Source organism: Pelodiscus sinensis, chromosome 22 (assembly GCF_049634645.1).
Source record: "Pelodiscus sinensis isolate JC-2024 chromosome 22, ASM4963464v1, whole genome shotgun sequence".
NCBI lineage: Eukaryota > Metazoa > Chordata > Testudines > Trionychidae > Pelodiscus > Pelodiscus sinensis.
Genome location: NC_134732.1, coordinates 25,940,122 through 25,962,864, shown reverse-complemented (window position 1 = coordinate 25,962,864; position 22,743 = coordinate 25,940,122). Strand labels below are relative to the sequence as shown.

General features: G+C 50.9%; 1 long non-coding RNA gene across 2 annotated transcripts; it reads left to right on the top strand.

The window, feature by feature from the left end:
- The first annotated feature begins 334 nt into the window (after positions 1-334).
- Positions 335-15,067, top strand: LOC106732013 (uncharacterized). Of its 2 annotated transcripts, none has more exons than XR_012897211.1 (4): positions 335-451; positions 11,432-11,540; positions 11,867-12,101; positions 14,930-15,067. It is a non-coding gene; the product is annotated as an uncharacterized LOC106732013 (long non-coding RNA). The 2 variants fall into 2 exon arrangements; XR_001368254.3 differs by lacking the exon at positions 14,930-15,067 and adding an exon at positions 13,217-13,420.
- Positions 15,068-22,743: the final 7,676 nt, after the last annotated feature.

The following is a 22,743-nucleotide window of genomic DNA, read 5'->3' as shown; positions in this document are numbered from 1 at the left end:
CAGTTGATCCAGTTAGTAAATAGTTAAAGCAAATTCATTAGGAAACAGGATTTTATAGATTTAGTTAAATGTTTCTTCCTATTTATGTCACTGAGAAATGATAAAATTCCTTTTATCACTCTACAACTTGTTAATGTTTTACCCTAGGACCACTTCATCTGTAATAAACATCTTAACAAAATATGCATCCCTAGGGAGGAACTGTTAATTTCCTTAAGGCCTCACACATGTAATAGGTTTTTATTGCATGCAGGTGCTTTGTGAAATTGCATTGACTTGTAATAAATGTCCAGTAAAGAGCAGGTAGCACCTACAAGGGGGAAGTGTTTGTGCACCTGTCTGAAGAAAGACTTAACACACCCTAATCCTCCATGGGCTTCTCCTCAGCTCAGCATAGGCACGCCATTGGGTCTCACCTGAAACTTTGTCTGCTGCACCTAGTCACAACAAGGTAAATGCTCAGATATTTATATTCATATTTAACCAGTTTAACAAGTGAATGATGAATTTAACATATCTTTCAGTATGCGTCTAATGGGACAAGCAAAGTTATGGTGTAAATTCCAATTACAAAACTCCTTAAAGCATGGGGGGACATGCATGATTTTTCCCCCTTACTTTTTATTTTGTAGCATGTGCAAACTTACAAGAATGTTCATGGAATTAGTGTATAATTTATAAGCAATCATTTGTCCTAATCTTAAATGTTTCCTATTAATTTATTCAATTAAGCTAAATTTAATAGAAATAAACTTTAAAGTTCACTTCAAATCATTATCAACATTTTAGTACAAATGACTGTTTTAAAGGTGGTAGGTTGCTTTTTAAACTTCTTCACTTTGAACAAGTTTTTGCTGTATAGCTTTGTAATTATTTATACAAAGAAGAACTATTCTCTGTGGTTTTCTGTCAAAATTTTGTTTAAAAAGGAGGTGGTCTCTGGCTCATCATAGGGACTGGAGGAATAAGAACACTGCCTGTCAGTAGAATTCCAACCTAGCAGCAGAATTAATTTATATGTGCAGATATTAGGACTCTCTCATTGTTGCTCCACAATCCCTTTGCTGTTGTCTCTTTAATATACTTCTATTGGAATATTAACAATGTCAAGGAGCAGAGAATTATACCTACTAGGTATGGGAAAGCGGGAGATGCTTCCAGGGGAAAAGTTTTTAAAGTTTAGCTAGTTAGTATTAACCATTGCTGTCCAGGAAATGCCGAGTGCAGACAAGCTAATCTGCATAATTAAATATTCTGTATATTTTACCTGAACAGGAAAGTCCAGGTGTTTGGGCACAGACAGTCTAATGACAGTTCTGCAGTTGAGAATAAATCTTTTCCCCTGAATAATTTTTTTAAGAGACTACACAAATTCTGGACAAAAAGGTACAGTTAGAGATGGAATTCCGATCGGAGCCTGGGGATTTTTAGTAGCTCACACAGAAAATTTTCAAGAAGGGATCACAAAGTTCCTTGATCAAAAATTCATCCACAGCCCATGTGGTATCGGACACCAAATCCAGTTTGTTAAAAGCAGGTAAATGAAACAATTGGACATGTCCTTCCATAAGAGGTAGGAGAAATGTTTTCAAAAGCACATATGTTTTAGGAGCCTAAGTTTCATTTTCAAAAGAGACTTAGGACACTCCTCCCCCTTAACTTGTGCTCAGGTTTCCCGCAATCTCTCTGGAATACGTGCTGGGCGTTGTGGAAAATTTTACCCATATAGAAAGCAAGGGCCTCAGAATATTCTGATTGTTCCATGAAAAGTGACATAGTCAAAATTTCACTTGCAACCCTCACGGACAGGTCTTGGTCAGACAGAAGAACGACTCGATTCAGGAAAGGATTTAGGTACGTGTTTAAGGGTACACTTGAGTTCTTTGAATGCTCTACTGAACCGGACCAATCTGAGGGGCGGTGCAACATGAAGTTAAAAATCCAACATTGCCGAAAGGGAAAGCTTTACAAAGAAAGTAAGACTAGCAAACAGGCACACCAAACTCACCAGGGCTTCTGAAGAGCAGAAGCTGAATAATTATTCACTGATTAAATGGAAAAATAGAGTCAGTGCATAGTCAGTGCTATGGAGAAAAGCCCTCCCAAATGGAGATTAGAGGAACTAGACAAATTTGAAACCTTGCCTGAATAGATAACGAATGCTGGCAAACAGCTTGCCCAGCAGCCACGCTGTGTATAAGTCCGTGCAAACAGCTGGGGCCAAAGGTAAGCGGGAAGGGAGGGGGCCAAGCGCTGGATTCCGAGAGCAAACGCCGATTAAAATGAGCAGAAGAGAAGCTGAAAAGGAAAGAGTTAACAGCAACGCTGGGCAGAGAACGGAAAGCTCTCATTGTGAAGGGAAAGATGATTACGTCCCCATTTCAACCACTCAGCCAAGCACGTGTAATCTGAGCTGCTGAAGACAAGGGCAAGGAGGCACAGGCTGAAGTGAGGCAGGGCCTAAGAGACTCAAGGCTGGTGGCTCAGACTCCCCTGGGGCATTTCGCCTGCCTGGAATGAGGCTGCGATGCTCTGCCATTGGCAAGCGGGAAGAGGTGCCGAGGCCGAAGAGGCTCCGGGCAGAAGCAGGTGCTGTGCTAGGTGCGTGCGCGGAAACACGCCGGGTATGGGAACAAATTGCTGCGCTGTGGCTAGAATGGGCAGGCGGGCACCCGGCGGGTGGCACAGGGGCATTCGCGGGTAGAAAGGGAACCGTGGGGGACACGTGGGCCTGCTGTCTGCACTTGCACCTCGGCACGGCTCATGCTCCCGAGGAGGCAGGAAGTAATTCCTAGTTCAAGGGTCACCTACCCGCAGCGAATGAGGCGCCGGAGAGGTGAAGTGGGGGCAATGGGCTTCGTGGGGCTATTTGGTGCTGCCCTGGCTCAGGGCGCTATGAGCGATTGCCTGGGACGGGTGAGCAGTGCCTAGGGCGCTCGTGGCGTGGAAACTCCCAGCAGGGACAGAAAGCTGCTCCGAGCCCTGCCCCGGTGCGCAGTCCAGGTGGATGTCGGGGGCTGCAGCACCGGGAGTAACCCGAGAGCGAGAACTCCCCACAGCCGGGCACAGCTGCACTGAGCTAGGGCACTGACGTGACATCACGATGCTGCCGTGTGATGTCATCACACAGGATGTGACGCCAGGCCGCAGTCCAGTTGTAGACACTCCCCTCACAATCCTGTTGGGGGCGCCGGAAGCCCCTGGGCCAGCAGCTGAGCACGGCTCAGGGGAGGTGCAAGGCCAAGAGGCGCTGGCGGCTGCATGCGGAAGGAAGAAAGGACTGCAGTGCTGGGAAGGCGTTCGAACGTGCGACTTCATGCCCCGTCCGCACCAGAGAAGCAGAAGGAAGAGAGCCTGGCCTGAGGCCTTGGACTTAAGAAATGCAACCGTTGGACTCCTGGTTCTCCAGGAGGACTCCGTGCCCGAAGGACACAGCCCCGTGTCCAGGTGTTTCCAATCATGGCACGAATCTTGGGCTTTTACGGGGGCTGACGTGAACGGAAACAGGAAGGGGCAGCTCTCCTGGCACCAGCCAATGAGGAGGACGAGCTGCTCCTGCTTGCGGGGTGTGTGTGTGTGGTGTGTGTGTGTGCGTGTGTGTGTGTGTGCTGTCTTCCTGTGCTCTGAGAAACAAAAAAAAACCCAAAACAAAAGGCCCCTCACTGATGTGGCCCCCAACTGAGAAACAGAAAGAAACTCCCTGTATTCCCCTTGCACACCGAGGGGGCCCAGGCTCATAGACTTGTGGGTCCCCATAGGCTCTAGGGCGGGGTTCAGTGTGCGGGAGGGGGCTGCCGGGAAGCAGGCTTGGGGTGTCGTGGGGGGGATGGATCTGGGAGTGTGGAAAGGTGCAGGAGCAGGCTGGGGGTTGGTGGGAGGGAGCTGCAGAGTTGGAGCCCAGCACTGGCTCGCCGATGCTGGAGGGGAGCCCCAAGCCTCGGGAGCCAGATCCAGAGAAGCCAGGGGCTGGATCGAGCCCCTGGGCCGTAGCTTCCCCACTCTGCCCCAAGCATCAGTAATGTGCTAACTCCATGGAGTCCCTGGTTCCGACATCGGCAAAGTCAGCTCAGCCCTGGCTCCTACCCAGAGCCACAGGTCGGCCGCTCTGTCTGTTGGGGTGTGTTGTGAGGACAGTGGCCGTCCCTGGATTTGCTTGTTGCCTAGAATGAGGCAACGCCAGACTCAGCACCGAACCGTCCAAAGAAACCCCTGCTGGGCAGAAGGCTCCGATGTTCTGAAGGCTGAAAGCCGCAGTGGAAATGTCAGTTTCCACCAGCCACCGTGTAACGTGCTCCCGGAGACAGAGTGCGCTGCGACTTCGGCATTCCGCCGGGCCAGCACTGCAGCAGCACGTCTAGCAACGTCCCAACGCCCTTCCCGGAGGGCTGGCGGGGGTTGAAATCGCCCATTTTAATCGTGATTTAAACCACAACGGGAAACCTGGGTTTAAATGATCGATATTCATCTTCTTTTGCATGTGTCGTTGTTTTCCCAGAGAAAGGTGGATGCTCCGTGCTTGGTAACCATTAAACCATGCTGATTAGCAACTCCACACAGCCTTTGCACAGAATGTGCTGCTCCTTTGGTAGCTGGGAGACCTGGGAGACCAGCACACATTTCTGTAGGCAGTTATGGGATATAACTTCCATTTATTCAGAGTCTTAATTTTTACATGGTTAGTATGTTATAAAATGGTGAATGATGCTTTTCTTATTTACTAGACGTTGACTAATTTGACTCATTATTTGGGTCAGGCTACATTTAGATGGAAACTGAAATTTAATTAAAATGCACAAACCCAGGCTTCTAAAATGATTGTTTATTCATTAAAGAAAACTTCCTTAGATGTGCTGGATACATAAAGGGAAGAAGTAAGTGTATCAAAATATATTTTGCTTTTAAAATTAACCATCTTATTAACAAAGGAAATAAACATAAATTATGTAAATATAGATGAATTCTAGTGATTATTTCTGGTCCCCATATTTTGCAAGTGAAGTAATATATCTCAGCCTCCCACCTCCAGTTTTGTTCAGAGACTGACAGAGGAAAACAAGCTTTCCTGCTTTTTCAGATTCCTGTCGGGTTCTCAGCTATGAATGAACTTGTGATTGAACTGAACTACTTGAATAAACTGAAATGCAAATATTACCCCCAAGCTACTGCTGCCAAAAGCTGGGGACCCTCTTGAACAAACTCTGCTTCCAGATGCCTGCTTAAAGGCGTACAAAAATAATTGTATCTATTTTACTAGATTATTGGAAGTTCGGCCTCCTACTAGCTGCCATTCTTTCAACTTCAATTTCAATAGTTTTATTTTTAAAAAGGGAAACATCATTTAAATACAAAACCAATTTACATGATAAAATCGAATGTTTTTAATTAAAAATGCCCACCCTGCCCCTTCTGAGCAGGAAGCTGGAGAATATAAACAGAGACAGGAGATATTTTTGTCCCTTCTATCCTTCCCAGAGATTTCAATAAAGCCCTTTCGGTTTTTACTTGATCTCTAAATTAGATGAGATCTTGCAGGTGAAAAGTGCCATAAATTCATGACTACGCCCTTAGGACCATCTCTAAGAAAACACGGGGATTATTCTCAACGTGTCAGTAAGTAGTAGCAGGTTTCATTTTTCTTAGAAAAGAGATAAATCGCCACTTGATTATTAATATGCAAAACCCCAGCGTCTCCAGTTCCTGTCAGAGCCCCTTTGGCCCAGACACTGTACAGACCTGATGTAAAGAGCCCAAAAGAGCTGATGGGTCTGGTAATGACAAGGTGCTCCCGGCAGCCAGAATTCCTCGCCGGCCCCTCGGCGCAGCATGCTCGTGGGGGTAAGGAACAGCTGTAAATACAAAAGCACAGTCTGTCAGTCCTCTGGGGTCCATCAGGAACCCAACGAGCTAAACCCCAGGTCCCGAGAGAGCCATTCCTGCACAGAGATGCCACCAGCGCCAAATTCCTCCCTCGCGAGAGATTCCAGTGGTTTAAATAATGGCCAAGATATGAGTGATGGGTGATTTTCAGAGCTCAGCTTCCGAGTCCCTGAAAGGGAGCACTGGCACCCTCAGAATCGGGCCCCTCCAAGGGTTTCAGGTGAGATACCAAAATCACCAGTCACTTAGGAACCTCGGCCACAGTTAATAATAAGCTGCCGTTCGGAGCAGTTTTCTCTTACACTTATTGCCAGACTCAGCAGTGCTGGGTCACGAGAAGCAGGCTTTTCATTAAGATTTCTGAAAAATATTCACAGGCGCATGTTGTATTTGCTACCAAGAGATATTGTTGTTTGGCCAAAGCATTACTAACCCCCCAGAGGAAAAAAGGAAAAGACAAACATTTCTTCCATTGCTGTTTTCCATGAAGGGGCCAATCCTGCCATGTGTCAAATGCTGGGGACTGGGGGATCAGGTCCAGAGTCATTTGCATTTCTTGTCAGTGTCAGTCAGTAGTTTTTAAAAGAGGTTAAACAGTAGGAATGAGGGACTGCAATCGGGGGGGTATTCACAGCCTCTTTCGGGGTTTCTGGAGCTGCCAGTCACAGAAAGGAGAAAAGCTTAAATAAACTCACATTTTATCTGTGCATTAGCTTAGTCATTTGCATTTTCCACTGTGTTGTGGGCATTTGTGATTTCTGAATTATACTGACTGTTTCTTCCAAATATTCTCTCAAAAACTGGGCATGGTGCTTTTTTATGTTTCATGTTAAAAGGCTCCAAGTAGAAGGGGAAAATATGTTGAGACAGGAATCATAAAGGCAAATGTAATTAGGAAACATATGAGAAGATTCTCAGATTCTTTTGAACGTATTTGAAAGGAAATGGATAAAAAGTAAATAAAACACATTGTTTAAAAATGTTTCATATTAGACTTTTCCTATAAATGTTTTAGCTTTTTATTTTATAGATTTCATGCTATTCTAATCAAATTGATTTTTGTAACTTCACGGCTGGAACGGCAAACCGTCCAGCCTGTTTTCACATTGCAGGGGTGGCCTCACCACTCTTTTATCTCTCTCTAGCTGGGGGAAAATAAAGTCAGGAAAGTGAGCCAAAAAATTCTAATTCCAAATCTTTTATAGAAACTTCTACTGAAGAAACTCAGGCACCACCTCATGGAAAGTGCCTAAGTATTGGGTCAGAACAGTTCCAACTTCCCCGCAAATCAAAGCCTGACTAGTTTACTCTTGTTCATGAAGAGTGTGAGGACTTGTAAAAGATATTAATGAAAGTGTAAACTCGCACGGAGGAAAAATAAATCTGGGCTGGAGAGGATTTGGGTGTTTAAAAATAAAGCAAACACCGTGTCCAAATAGTAGAATTAGAGTTGCCGTGTAATCTAAAAAGCAATTTAGAGACGCAAGGGTTTTGCTGGCCAGCCGTCATCTGGATGAAGGTCCAATCTCATCTTTACAATCAAAGAGTTAACTGTGATGTCCCAGCACACAAATAAGTAAATGTGGTATAATTAGGAAACAAATTCTGCAGACATCTTGAAAGGGGCTAAAGATCTTTGATCTTTATAGAAAAGAAAACATTACAATACAGCCTAGCTTTTGGGCTCTGCACACATTTTATACCAAAGCAGAGGATGGTATCTTTCTTAAAAATCAAGTAACACCTAATTCCATCATACCCTAATTATCTTAACTGATCTCATATGTCTGAAGGTCTTTTGCCAAAAGATTAGAGTAGAAAGAGGGACTGACAAAATAATTAAATATGCAATTTGCCAACCTTGGGCAATATGGCTTTGAAATCACCTTTTCAGGAAGTTTTACAGCTTGTTCAGTGACATATATATTGCAGCCTTCAGATTCTTATTTAAGCTCTTTTGATTACTTTAATGGATTAATACCTGAGTACCATCAACATAAAGACTAATACTCGAGCCTGTTTCTAATTTGACAAAGATTGCACTAGCTCCCTTTTGGTGTTATGACAAAAACTATAAATGGACTCCTGAGTTTTTTTTAAATCACAAAATTCCACTTTCGAAAAGAATTCCTTGAATATAAAACTATGCCTCTGCCTAGTGTTGCTTTCAGTTGGATGAAATGCTTTCATGCCCTGTAAGGTTTCTGTAATCTAGCCAGCATGCACACAGCCAAATACAATATGTGACATGGTAGGTTCTAACAGAATAGCGCAGGATTGCCACTTTAATCCTTCTGGATTTATTCTGGGGGGTAGCTTCTTAATGAATCCATGTCTTGAGTTGTGCAGAAGTTCATGGTTGAAAATATAAACGGAGCCAGTAAGAAAATATACGGATTGTGTTGCAGCTTGTTGATATGCTACTGAAAAAGGAAACAAAACATCACATGAGAAATTGGTTCTGTGTTTGGCTGCAAAGGGACGTCACTCAGACTTGGGTTACAAACCGGTTTCTTTTTTGGGACTGAGGAGGCCAACCTACCGCGGCTCAAATCGGGTGTATTGTAGGGTACATTTACACAGCAGTGTTATTTTGCAATAACATAATCCATGTCTACACAGCAGGCAGTTATTTCGAAATAGTGTCAAAATACTGTCAAGCTGGAGGACGTCTTACTCCAACTCCTGTAACCCTCCCTGTATGAGGAGTAAGGGGAGTCGGGAAAAAGAGTGCTCGATTTAGAAATAAGTGCTGTGTAGATGCTTCTAATTTCAAAATAAGCTACGCAGTGGACGTGGCTCAATTTGTGTCACTTATTTTGGGTTAAGCCCTGCTGTGTAGGCCCTTCAAGTCTGGTGTTAGGGAGACTTTCCAAGTCTGGGTTTGCGCTAGAGAAGGCTGGTCACATCACAGCTCCTGTGTAGCCCCGGGGGAGGCAGGCAAAGGCCTCTTTTGCCAAGTGGCTGCAGCAGATTCTGAGTGCTGGAACCCGAGAGACAAGCGGGAACGTGCTGGGGCCTTGTTTCTTTGTCTCCGAGCTTGAGATGGGTCTTGAGACAGATGCAGCACGCCGGCCGTGCTCGCTCTGTGCCATAGTGGCAGATTCTGGTCTCCAGTGGGTGTATCCGGCTCTGAGACGATCAGTGTCAGATGGATCCTCCCGTGGCAAAGGACTAGACACTGGCTCCTATGGCATCTCCCACCCCGGTGCCAGCATGGCCGGAGGATGCTCCTATACGGCACCACACTCTGGCTGCTCTCTAGCCACATGGAGCTGTTAGCTGCTGGTATCAGAGCAGCCCGGGGACTGGTCTAACCTGCCTGGGCTGGGAGAAGGCACAGCGGAGCTCTAGGCCGTCTTTACACCCCACTTCTCTGCTCATCTGGCCCAGAATTCTCAGAGGTGATTCTGCCTCGTGGCTGGCTGGCAGCCCCCATTAACAGCAACCGTTTCCTGCTGTGTAATGCCGGCCTTGTGTGAACAGTATTTTGGGAGAGTTCCTGCAGGTGCACAGCGCCCTCTCTCCCTCCCGCCGCAGAATTACGTGCACACTCATCGTTCGGTCAAAGTCCAGAACACGCGTTTTTCTGGAAGGTTCTCTCAGTCTGAAAGAAAAGGCTAACGGGTTGACGCTGGCAAGGGCGAATGGTTTCTTGGCTTGCCAAGGATTTTCAGAGAGGTGTATGGTTTTTATATTCTTTTAAAGACGAAATTATAATATTTAAAGCTTCTTTTAGTTAAATATTTGAAATACACAATAAAAATATTTAATGTCAAATTTAAAAGCGGAGCGAGAACATCTGCACTGACAAGACAAGGAGTCCCCCAGTACACTGAGGCAGTAAGCGATGGACACGCCGCTTTCCCTGGTTTTAAATTTTGTACCTTTAGTGGCACAAACATTTGCAGAACAGCAGCACCTGTCCCGGGAGGCTGCCACAGGGATTCGCTAGCAGAAATACTGGCGCATCACAACACCTCCGTGCGGTAGGGTCAGTCCATGTTACTAGCACTGAAAGGGCCAGAGGCCGCGCTCATTCACACGGTGAAAAATCAGACCCAACTTTTTCGAAATTAACGGGACAACTAAGCGAGAGCAAATGCCAGCTCCTAGCTGTTACAGGGCTGGGCCGCGGTCATCCAGACGGTCTGCAGCCAATGGAACCCAGGCGGCCGGAGTCCTGCTGCCAACCGCGTCCCGGACTGGAGTGCAAATACAAAACTAGACACACTCGGGAAAGGGAACCACGCTCCAAACGTGTAACAGTGATGGAGCCGCCAGACTCCTGTGGAGTAACGCACTGTATCCGCTGCACACTAGATGAGGGCGGCACAGCCGGAAGTCAAACCTCTCTTGGAAACCGGCCTCTTCCTCCGAGCGCTCAGCTCACAAGTGCCCCTGGGCTGCCAGGGTCTGGCCTCGTGTGCACCGAGTGCTCGTGTTTTCACGGCTCCGCAGACAATCCGGCTCCAGGCAAAAGGTGCCTGCTCACAGATCTCGGGTTGCCAGGTGTCCGGTTTTCTACTGGACAGTCCGTTTTTGGGGCCTCTGTCAGTCCTGCTCTCCGCCGGCTGATTTGCTCCCCCGCCCCCACTTAGCTGGCCGGTTGGTTGATTCTCCCCAATTTCTCCTCCTGGTCTTCCCTGGCCAGTCCCTCCCCACCCCCGCCGCGAGCTCTGCCTCCTGCTCTGCCTCCTGCTGGCCAGTTCCTGCTCTTGCCCGGACAGCCCCACTGCACCCCTGCCAGCCCTGCGTCTGGCGGCCAGTTCTCCCCTCCTCCTCCTCCTCCTCCTCCTCCTCCTGAGCTCCCCTGGCCAGCTCCACCGCCCCCCCCTCGATATCCCGCGGCCAGTCCTGTTCTGGCCAAGCCCCCCCCCCACCAACCAGCCCTGCTTCCTGTCAGCCCCCCTATCTCCCTCAGCCAGCCCTGTTGCCCCCCCCCCCCGTTAGCTCTGTTTCCTGGCCCCCCCTCCTCCCGGCCAGCACTGCTCCCCTCCCGGCCGGTCCCTGCCCCCCTTCCGCCATGAAGCGTGTCCGGTATTTTTTTTAGGACTACCTGGTAACCCTACACAGACCACGTCAGCCTGGGTGTGTGGCACAGACGCCACGGGGCCGTTTCACTTTGGCAGTTTTAGGGTGGACAGAGACGCGGCACATACTGAGTGTAAAGAGCAAGTGAGCGCGTCGGCGGAGCCACCGACTTCCGGATGGGAGGGATTGGAAAGGCCTCGTCCTGGTCCCCCAGCAGCCCACGCACAGGGCTGTCTACCAGCGCCCAGCCTCGGCCTTGCCTCTGGCCCTGGGAGACCATTTCCCCAGCCTGAGGAAAAGCCCCCTTCCCTCCCCGGGCAGGAAGAGCAGGGAGCACCGCGAGGGGCAGAAGGCCCAGCTGGCCGAGTGCCCGCCCAGTGCTGCTGCGGGTGGGCTGTGCCGAATGTGACGGGCTGGGCCCGGAAAGGCTGGCTGGCAGACAAGTCCGGGGCAATCCCCTGGTGAGGGTAGGTGTCGGCAGGCCCAGGCCTTAGCCTTGTCCCGCTGTCCTTCTCCACAGGCAGGCCCCGCGCCTGGCTCTTGGTGTGGCTGTTTCCTGACTTCTCCAAGCTTATCTCGGCGCCTGGAGAAGGGCACCCGGCGACCACGACAGGCAAACGCTATTCCTGGTAAGAATCCCAGGCGAGCCACACCCGCCCATCACTGACCATCCTGGGTTAGCATTCGAGGGCCAAATGACTCGTAACCACTGACGGTCCTAGGATACGGCCTGGGGGAGGCAGGGTCCCAGGCGATGTGTGAAACTGGCTCGAGTCCTTCCCGGAGGGATGCAGCCAGGGAGCAGTGATGGGAAACCACTAGGCCCCTTAGTCTGGGCTCCACGAGGATCAATTCTCTCGCCAGCCCCATTCGGTATCCACATGTGGCCAGCAGATGACTCAGCCAGACAACAGCAGCCCCCCCTTGACTCTCTGCTCTGTGTGTCTTTCCCCAGACAGGACCGCACCACGGCCCCAGGGGGCCCAGCGCTCGGCTCGCGGAGAAACAGCTGCGGAAGCTGAGCTCTGGTGAGACAAAGGCAATGCTGGTGGGCAGAGGAAAGTGTTCGGAAGCGTTTCCAGCCATGCGGTGCAGGACGACAGCGTGCTCGGGTACCACAGCGAGGAGCACGGTACGGAACTCGGCACACGGGGCCGGCAGCTCTGAAGCAGATCTGCAGAGCTCGAGGGGTAAGAGTCTACGCACAAGCACAGAAGCAGCCCCACCCCACTCCCCCGACACACATTCCCCATCCTAGGCCGGCTTTCTGTTCCTGGTGTGCTGGCTGGCTTGGAGCAGAGCACCCGGAGTCCGTTGGCTGGAGGAGGCTTGCTGGAAGGTGGCACAGTGAGTGACAAGCATCTCTGGAAAGCCATGGGAAGGCAGCTCGCATGGGCTGAGGGCTATCGGGAGTTGCAGTGCCCCTGGCTTTCCATGCAGTCAGATTTCACCAGAGCCTCCCCAGCTACAAGTCACTGTTTCTGCTTCCAGACCTGAGTGAAGGCAGAAGGAGCAAAGGCTGGGGAAACCGAGGAAAGCAGTGACCCTTCTTAGGACTCCGGCAGATATTGGCGGGTGTGTTTGGCTCTCAGTCACTGGGCAGTCGGTCAATGGCAGATTAGGATTGCAACAAAGGGCACATCAGAAAGCCTCTGAGGATAGGACAAGAAGCAAGGGGCTTAAACTGCAGCAAGGGAGATTAAGGTTGGACATCAGGAAAAACTTCCTGCCTGTCAGGGTGGTGAAACACTGGAATAAGTTGCCCGGGGAGGCTGCGGAATCTCCATCCCTGGAGAGATCTAAGCGCAGGTTAGACGGACGCCTGGCAGGGATAGTCTAGACAGCGCTGGGTCCTGCCGTGAGGGCCAGTGACTGGACTCGATGCCTCGTGAGGTCCCTGCCAGTTCTAGTGTCCGTGATTCTCTGATGACACACTCGTGGAAAGGGAAACGTGCTACAACGTTTAACAGTGATTAAGTCACTAGTTTGGTGTCACTGAGCCCCTGACGGGAGCTCAAATTCAAAACTCGACACACTTATGATTCTATGATTCGTGTCTGTAAAATCAGAGACAATTTACCCCTCCCCCCCGTGTCTCCCAGGGGCGCACACACAGGCATATTTCTAGCAGCCATCACCCATCAGCGGATATAAACAGCCGGGCTACAATACCCCCAGATACGACACAGCCAAGTGACGCATGGCGGGAGGGGACGTGTCACTGAGCAGCCACAGCAAAGCCCCTCTCGTGGGCTCTGGTCAGCCTGCTGGCCCACGTGGCTCAGTGCCTCTCTCCTCTCCCCAGGCCCTGCGGGATGGGGCTTTGGGGTTTCCTGTCTGAGCGCCGTGGGAGGAGCAGGCCGGCCGTGCTGGACGCTGCAGCTTGCACTCTGCACCCTTCCCCCGGCATGTTCCCTGGAACGTCGTCTGGTCGCAGTCTGCGTGTAAAGAACCAAGCCTTGCCAGGCTGGGGCTTTTAACTGCAGAGCACCTAAAGAAATCCCCCACTGCCCCCAGAGCTGCACCGATACTGCATGCTCCCTCTTCTCCACACCTTCCCTGTCATCCATTGACTCCAGTCCCAACGACGGTGTCTTCCACTGTCTAAAGAGCCCTTCCTGTCCAAGAACTAAGCAAATTCCTAGCTGCTGTGGAAGAATGGCTGCCCTCTCCCCCTACCCCCTTTAAGAGCGGCAGGCTGCCTGCAAATCTCCAGGCTCTCAGAATCAGCCTTGCTAATGAGGCTGGAGAAAAGACGAAGAATGACCCAGGGACACTTTCTAACTGGCAAGGCCCCATGGCGATCCCCACCTTTGCCTAGTTTGGCTTGTGCCAGACTTGGAAAACACCTGAGGATGAAACTGTGCCAAATGAATACAGCCCTGCAAACCCCCCGCCGTCCCCGGACCCCTGCGGCTGTGCATGCAGATATCCGCCGCTCCTCTGAGCAGCTACAGATGCACGTGCAGTTACACATTTTGTATCTAGAACCATGGGCGTCCGGTAGCCTAGGTGGGGGAGGGTTTGCCTTCCCAAACTGCCAGCCATGGCCCCGCCCGCACTCCGCCCGCTATAGGTGTTCTGGGGTGGAGTGTTTGCTGCTCCCAGCACCCTGCCAGGGCGGGGAGGCTGGGGTAAGTGCACACCTGCCCTCTCCTCCCTGTGGGGGATGGGGAGGGGACAGGGCCTCCTCAGAAGGGGAGGGGCTAGAGGTGGGCCTGGGGGGCTTGCCTCCCCCATCCCTACCTTCACCAACAGCCCATGGCTAGAACCCTGAAAATTGTGGCTATCCGCTTTAGAGCCCTGGGTATCTGCACCCGCAGATGTCAGTGTGGATAGCCACTGCTCCTTTCACGGATGCTGTATCTGCCCACAGCGCTACTAATGGACAACGGAAAAGCACTGGGGAAGGGCTGGAATTGGTTGCATTTTGAATGGCTGACAATGTTAAAATAACGTTGGAAAGAGTTGAAGTGCCTGGGAGCAGAGCTAAGGCGGCTCGGTGTGGACGTTTGTCTCAGAGCCCATTTTGAACGAGAACCCGTTTGTGACGGGGACCCAAGTATGCAGCTGCTAGAAATGGCAGCAAATGCTTCTGAAGGAGAACTGCTAACGCGGCCCAGCAATGCGGCCTCATAGCTCAGCTCCCGGGACTGGCTGCTGCAGGCCTGCCAAGGATGTGCTGATTAAAGAACATTTTGCAACCTATAAACTCGGTGCAGTTTAAAAGAAGCCTTTTAACCTTGGAGGTCTTATTTTCATTACTAAGCGGTTGGGAAACACCTTGCTTTCCGCGGTTTGATCAGCTAATTAGAGCGCTGACAATATCTCAGGAGCTGCAGATACTCAATGCTTTTAATAATAACATCTGCTGACTTCCTTCGGGCCCTTTTAGAAGAAATTAGGCGCAGGTCTGCATGCCAAGGAAACCAGGGATGTCATGAATCTGCACCCTGCTGGGAACCGTACACGGGCTGCAGAGCTAGCTCTGCTAAGCTCCACGGTTGTCTCCCCCCAGAGGCGGCAGATTCCGTTGGAACGCCCGGTCGCCTTGCGAGAGAGGGATGCTCACCTGCTGTTACCATTCCCCTCGCTGAATGGAGCCTTCGTCCTGGACTTGCCACAAAGTGTTGCATGTGGCCCACCCGTGATCTGGCGCCCCAGAAAGATCCAGAAGCATCGAGCCAGGCGCTGGGAGGTTTTTCAACCACGTTTTCTGGCTGTGGGTGTTCGGCTTGTTAGGGAACGCGGAGGGGGTTTTGTGGGCGAGATACACCCGTTCGACCCTGCAGAAATGTACCTTGTGTCAAGGCAAAAGAACAGCGGTGGCAAAAGACCCAGGTCTTGGTCCTCTCACTCCGCAGGCCCCTCCCTTCCCGCTGTTTGCAGCTGTAGTGCAGAGTGCGTCACGTAGCTACTGCCCCCCCGCTCCTGCGGGATGGGCTAAGGCAGGCGCCGCGTCTGCCCTGCCCGTGCTGCCTGGGGCGGTGGGATCGCTGTCCATGTGGTACTGGGCTCCCCCTCCCACTCTGCTCTTGCCTTACTCCCCTGGGATCAGCTGCGCCCCTGGGGCAGGCCCATGTGCTCTTTGCAGGGGAGGGCCCTGCTGGTGGCCCACAGCTCGATAACCTGCTCCCTGGCTATGGGGCCGGGGCTCTTGGCAAGACAAGCCCCAGTCCCAGAGAGCTCTCCCAGCCTGCGGTGGGCCGGTGCCGGCGTTTCGATTCCGGGCTGAAAGGGGGCAGCCCGGAATACAGACTGGGGGTTCAAATAGCAGTAGAAACAGGCCGCGGCTTGGACAGTAAAATGGGGACTAACCCAGGCCAGGCCCGGCCCGTGAAGTGGCCCCCATCTGTCTGTAAGGTCACCCCCTTTCTCCCTCCACACCCGCCCCACCCCGCCTGTTGCTGCTTGTCCCCGCTTGCAGCTTGCTGGAGCCTGGCCCAGGCTTTCAGGTGCCACCAGCTATGAACAGTCATTAATTACAGGCAGTTGGTGCTTTATAACGAACGAGCAGACGTCCCAGCATTGCCCGGGTCCTTCAGTGCAAGGGGCTTGGGGGGAGGGTGGTGCAGGAGTCAGGGCAGGGCCTTGGGGATGTGTGTGGGGGCAGGGCAGGAGGCTGGGGGGTGAGGAGCTCAGGGTGGGGGGGGGCCCATCCTGCACAGGCCTTTTCTCTCTCCCCAGCCGCCAGGGGCCTTTTTCCTCTCCCCCTGCTGGTGCTGCAGCCAAGGGCTGGGAGGAGGGGGGGCTCTGTACCCGCGTGCTGGCAGGCAAGATGGAGCTCCAGCCCCGCTGCCCCCAGTGGCCACTCCCATATCACATCCCTCCGAACAGCAGCCCCTCCCTTTCCATGCTCTGGAAACTTTCCCTTTCCTGGGGCTTCCGGCTGTCCTGGCACAACCAAACCCCGACCTGGCTTCAAGCTGGGAGAAGAGGAAGCCGCCTGCCAGATTTGGTGGGCCTGGCTCTGAGCGTTTGGGAGGAGTTCTGCAGCCAGGCAGACTCTAAACTACAGCTCCAGATCACTCTTGGCTGACCCTTGCCCAGTGGACGGCGGTGCTCCGGCCGGCAGTGAGCTTCCAGCTGATTGGCTTCCCTGGCTCCCTGGTCTGACACGCCAGGGACCCAGCAGCTGGCCCCAAAGAGAAGAAATAACCAACAGCCCCGAGAACGGGTTAGAAGAGGCACAAACCCAGGGAAAAGAGCAAACGTCTTGTCACCTGCCATTGGACAGGGACGTGCTCCGCAGACCCGCGTCTCAGCTCCTTCCACGGACACAGTCTCAGGCGCACAGTGTGCCGACAGGCGTGGCCTCACGTGCCCCCAGCCTGTGTAGCTAGAGTGCGCGGTTACACAACACAAGCCCAGAGCCACATTGGGGCAGTAACAGCGTGGGGGGCTCGGCTCGCTGGGGTGATCGCTGGGACCTGCTTAGTGACGCCGCCTGTGCCACAGTGTGGACATTTCAAGGTGAAAATGAAACAAGGGGGGTGTCGTGTTCCTCCCCCGCCCAAATCGCTGTCACACTGTAACGAGCTTGGCCCAGCAATTAGTACTGCTGCCGCCGGCTCTGGTCACAGCGAGAGTCTGTCTGACAAAATGCTCCAATTGGCTGTGGCCACGGCCCGTGCAGCGCCTCGCGCACCAGGTCTGAGGGGGACCGCCGGGTGTGTGGGGGCGGGGGCTGTGCCGCTCTCCGCGTGTCCTGGCTTATTGCCGGGAGCAGCCGGGTTTGTGGTCACTGACTTTACCGGGGCTCCCACTGCCTCCTGCTGGCGACAGGCCCTGCGGACACCCCCGCAGGCCGGGCAAGGCCTTTCCTCTCAGGGCGTCAGCTTTACTGGGCCATCGCCCGCGGACACAAACCCAGCCCCGGCCGAGCCCCACAGCTTCTCAGCTGCAGCCACAGCCTGCTCCAGCCCCGGCCAGGCCTGGGAGTGTCCCTGCGCCAGGGACCAGTCCTCTTGCACCAAGCCCTGCTCTCCTAGAGCCCTCCAGCCCCATGCAGCCCCCAGCGCAGCCCCAGCCCCCCGCTGACACCCACATTTCACTCTTCAGATGCAGCATAAGAAAGGGGGAAGCAATTAGTCAAGTTGGATCTTTGGCCTTGCTGCCTGCACGCCGTGGGTCTGGCCCTGCTGTGGCTGCTCGCAGGGTCATTGCTAGCTATCTGCCATGGGCCGTGGGTTGCTGAGTGGTTTTCTATAGGCAGGTATTACAATCCTAGGGCCAGAATGGGTAAATAGAACAGGCCAGAGACTCGGCCTGCACAGTAGCAGATGTACAGTGCATGCAGCAGAGGTTTGCTAGGGAGGAGACGCAAACTCTCCCCCAGCAGCTATTCCATTTCATTGCCTGCCTCCCCCCTCGGCTCCTGCCCTTTGGGGTCCATTAGTAAAACAGGTCTAATTATGCAGTGATTGTTTCCAAAGGGTACAGCACGGCCGTGCTGGGTTTCTAGACATGCTCATGCGTGGTACTCGGTAGTAGAATTAGTTGGCTACCGTTGTTCAGAATGTTAACACACACATCGATATCATCTCATTCCTCCTTGGAAGCATTTGGCGTCACACATGTGGCATGCCTAGGCACATACAGCTAGCGCATCCCGTAGCTACTGCACAGCCAGACCGAGAGCTGTTGCTGGATGGGCATCGCCCCAGCAAGATGTGACCACACATCATTCGAAAAATGAAATCTGAGCAAATCGGGTGAGAGCGCCTCCTCTGTAAGGCCAGTTTGCCTCCCGCCCTCCTTTTCTCCCTCCCTCCCAATGAAATTCTTATGAAAAGTCCAGAGCTAAGAAAGTCACAGAAAAATGCAGGCCTCCTGCTGCAGAATGCAGAAGAAAATCCATTGGCAGCAGCACGGTGGGCCCACAGTCCCCAGCAGGAAAGCTGCCGACTCCACAGTGCTGCATCCCATTGCAATGGTAGGACGCAGCTGGAGAGACGTACATGCCCAGATAAGCTAAGGACAGCAAGCCGCGCGCTGTCCGAAAGGATGCTCGAGGCATCTAATGTGTCATGGGCAGCCACAGCCTATACTGCCCACGAGGTTCTGCAGGGCCGTGTACATTGTGCACAGAGGTCGCTGGGTTAGCCTGTTTCAGCAGAAACAACAAGGAATCCTGGGCGCCTTAAAGACTAACTAACTTATTTGGGCATCGGCTTTAACGGGCGGGAGGTGAGTTCCAACCCAGGAAAGGTGGCCCAGGATCCTGGTTGGACGTTGCTTTGTGTGCAATAAGTGTAACAAGTTGGAAATTAACTAAAACGATGCTCTAGTCACCTCTCTGTGTCGTTAGTGAGTTCATCAGTGTTTGCTGGGGCCAGCATTCTGAAAACTCCAGACTCTGGGACCAGAAACGCTGGGATGGATTAGTTCTAAACTTCATCACAGGCAGTTGCTTTTAACAGTCGCTCCCACAGGCAACAATCGCACGACACAAGTAAGTCTAGCAAAATAATGTTATAACAGTCAAAATCCCATCAAAAGGCATTTTGCTTTACCAAAGCCATACAGCAGCTCTTGCTTCCCCTGTGAGCCTTGGCCAAGGGACAGAGAAGACGACTCCGGGCACGTCTACACAGCAGGGCTAAAGTTGAATTAAGTTACGCAACATCAGCTCCCTCAATTGTGTAGCTGAAGTCGAAATAGCTTAACGCGGGGTTTGGTGCTGGCCACACAGCAGGAAGTCGAAGGAGGAACACTCTTCCTGCAACTTCTCCTACTCCTCATGGCACGAGGGTTACAGGAATCGGAGTAAGACGTCCGCCAACTTGACTTATTTTGAAATCATGCTGCTCCGTAGACGCGCATTTTATGATTTTGAAATAATGTCCGGTATTCCGAAAGCACGCAGCTGTGTGGCCAGACCTTCAGAGTAAACAATGCTGGGACTAGAAACGCTAAAGTCAAATACTAGAAAGCTCTAGGAAACAGCAGAGATGCAAGCAGTCACTTGGCCAGACCCTTCCCCAGACAGGACAACAGACGCAGAGCAAGGCTGCCCTTTTCTTTTTTCTCCCCCTCCCCCATTTTCATTTTAAAAATAATCCCCCTGCCCCAAATAACTGAGGACAATGGAAATATTTTCCCGAGGATTTCCAGTTAACCCGAAAGCCACGGTCTGCCAGAAACACGCGTCAGTGAAGCCGTAGGTGGGCTGCAACAAGCCTCCTGTGCAGGCCGCTGGATGAGGGAGCTCCCAGCGCCTGGCTTGCCCAGGTAGGCGGGATTTCTGCGCGGGAACGGCAGAGGATGAAACGGACGGTCTCCAGGCCGCTTGGGAAGGAGAGCTGCAGATCTGCCGTGGGTAAGGCCTTGCTGAGCAGCCCCTCTGGACTTGGGGCTGAAGCCCTCGTTATAGCAGCGAGCAATGCCCGACCGAGCCATACTTGCGCCCCGGGCAGTGGGCGCGGCGCATGCGCAGCTCCACCCCTGGGTGCGCGGCGCCTGATTGACATAAGGGGAGCTGCGCCCCAAGGCGAGAAGCACATGCACGGCCCTGCCTCCAGGCACCAACCTATGGGGGCGCCTGATTGAAGTGGAAAGGGCCGCCGCACGGCGTATGCATGGCCCCACACCCGGGCGCGCGGTGCCCCTTACCACTTCAATCAGGCATCCCCCATAGGTTGGCACCCCGGGCAGCTGCCCGGCTAGCCCCGCCTTAATCCGGCCCTGGCAGCGAGGGAGAGAAAAACTAAAGAAGGGTTTTGCTGATGGGCTTATGTGGCAACGGCTAAGTAAAGTATCGTAGCCTCATTCAATGCGTCCTCAGCACAACCTCTTAGGCTAGGTCCACATGCACCAAAGTTACCTAGTTTGACTTAATGTTAATGCAAAAAGCTCTCTTTGCTGTCCCAGGCTAACCGGGCCGCTAATGGCTAATTGAGATCAATACAATCAATTAATAATGATAATTACACTAGCTTCCACTGCAATAACACTGCAGCTTACAAAGCACTTCCTGGGGCCCAGCAAATCTTTTCTGACCAATCACTACTTAGAACCGAAGGGGCGGGGGGGCGCATTAGCAAACGGGAGTTCTCCGTAAAAGGCACTTTCCCCTTTCTCCCTGATGAAGGGGAACAGCCAGCAATGCTCCTATACAAATGGAGGGGGGAGCTTCAGCCCCCCTCCCCCAAATAGTGGCTGAGGGATGGGAGGCTCGGGGCTGAGGCAGTCCTGGGGGTGGGGCGTTGCACACCCCAGCCAGTCCCTCTCCCCGCCTGGTGATTCTGTCTCTTTTCTGTTTGGTTTCTGAGAAGCAATCCCATTCCAGGCACATTCAAACCCTGACCTGGCTTTAGGTCCGAAGAGGAACCTCTATACTGAATTTGGGGTTCTAGCTCTTACCGGTTAGGAGGGGCTCTTAACAAACAGATAGAGGGACAGACGGACAGACAGACAAACTCTCAACTATATAGTAGATTAATGAATCCCAGTCTGCTACAGTTACATCATTTGCATTGCTATGGAGCGCACCCGCGGAGAAGTTTTACCTTTTTGTGCACCATACTTGTTTTAAGTCTGTCCAGAGGGTCATGGTGGGTTTGGACTGAACCTCATTAAAATCAATGGACAATGGACCAGCCCCACATGGTACAAGCCTATAGCTAACGAGTCTCACGCTGCGGGGTGGCCAGCACTTCAAGTAGGCAGGCCAAAATCGTAATCAAAGTCACTCTGTGATAATTACCTTGGGTTTCTTTATTAACCATCGTCGCAAAGTTTCCTGTGGGACATTCCTCTGGGTGCGAGAGAGAGAGGAACCTGCATCATGACCAGTCATTCAGCACGAGAACAAGGAAAACGACAAAACAGCACAGACCCCACAGAGCATGTTGGTGGGAAGCAAGTAAAACAATGCCTGGCAAAGCAGCTGGATGAATTCTCATTTTAATTTAGATCCAACACTCATAAGTCAAACTACAAAGTGGTCCCATTTGGGGTAGTCTCACAGTTTTGGGTTTAATCAAGCAAAATTCTAGAGGTCAAATTTCACCTTGGGAAGAAGTATGTCATTAGACTTCCAAGATTTCTGGTGGAAATAAATATAACTTGAACCTGTGTTCTCTGGAGACTTACACCATGATTTGATTAGACTTTTTTCCCCCATGACATCTAGCCCATTTTATTAACTTCTGCTTTGCTTTTAAAGGAGGCATCTACTGTTATGCTTCTCTGAAGAAGCTCATAATGTTATAATTCAAGTGTCAGGACAGATTAGGTTAAGCGTACAGTATAATTCCCAAAGGAAAACAAACTTCAAAACATACTCTATTTGCCTTGTAACAGGTCATGGATTGCATGAGAGTTGAACGTGTAATTCTGTCGCCTAATGTGTTAAAGTTGGCATGAATTTTGTTCTGTATGCAAGGTGAGAAATTACTTAGCTAACAAAACATTTCGTTTCCCCCTCTTAGCGTTCTTTCTTTATGAGATTCTGAATGTGACATTTTCACAAAAAATCCCTGCACTTATTTGTGAAATATGTATATTAAAACCAAAACACATCAAATGGAAAGAAATCACAGATGGTTTTATTCACAACCAGTAGAATTAATGGCCTTCTCTACTCTTTATAAATATTGGAAGCAGATGAGTTCATTACTATTTCACTCTAATAAAGAAAACCTGCTTTATTTTGACAAGACATCTACTTATCTAGTGTTTCTTTTCAATAACAAACCTATTTTCTTTGAAAAATGAAAGAAAGGATGTGAATAAACAAAAATCTACCTGGCCGATTTGACAATTAAGTTTAAAAAATTAACTTCATTTCTGAAAATGGAATTGGAGGGATTTTGAAAATGAAGCTAATTTTCAAAATAGAAAGGTTTGAAATGTTTACTTTGTGGTTGTCTTAAATTTTTACATCTTTCAACAAAGCAAGCAGAAAAGTGAAAACATCTGAAAAGGCTTTTGAAAAGAAGAGAGTCAGCACTAGGCTGGATAAAACTGTGGGCTCCTTTATCTTTAAGAAATCTGCACACATGGAGTAGAGTTTAAGAGTTTTTTATTTTATTTTTTTAACTGTGCATTCAAACATTTCCTAGTTTTGTTATATTGGGTTTGTCAGATCTTCAAAGTACTGTTGGCAGCCTCTTTTGCAATGGAATAAAACATCTTACCCTAGGGAGGCAAAAGCTGAGTCATTTGTAACCCCAAACAACATTCACTGATGTGGTCATCTTGTTAGTCATGGAAATCCTGTGTTATTTCTATTTATGCTTCTTTCAACACTTATTAACTGAGAAGTGAGAGGGCTTTATATTAAACTGCTAAAGATGTTTTCCTCTCCAGGGCCATGACAATCCGTTA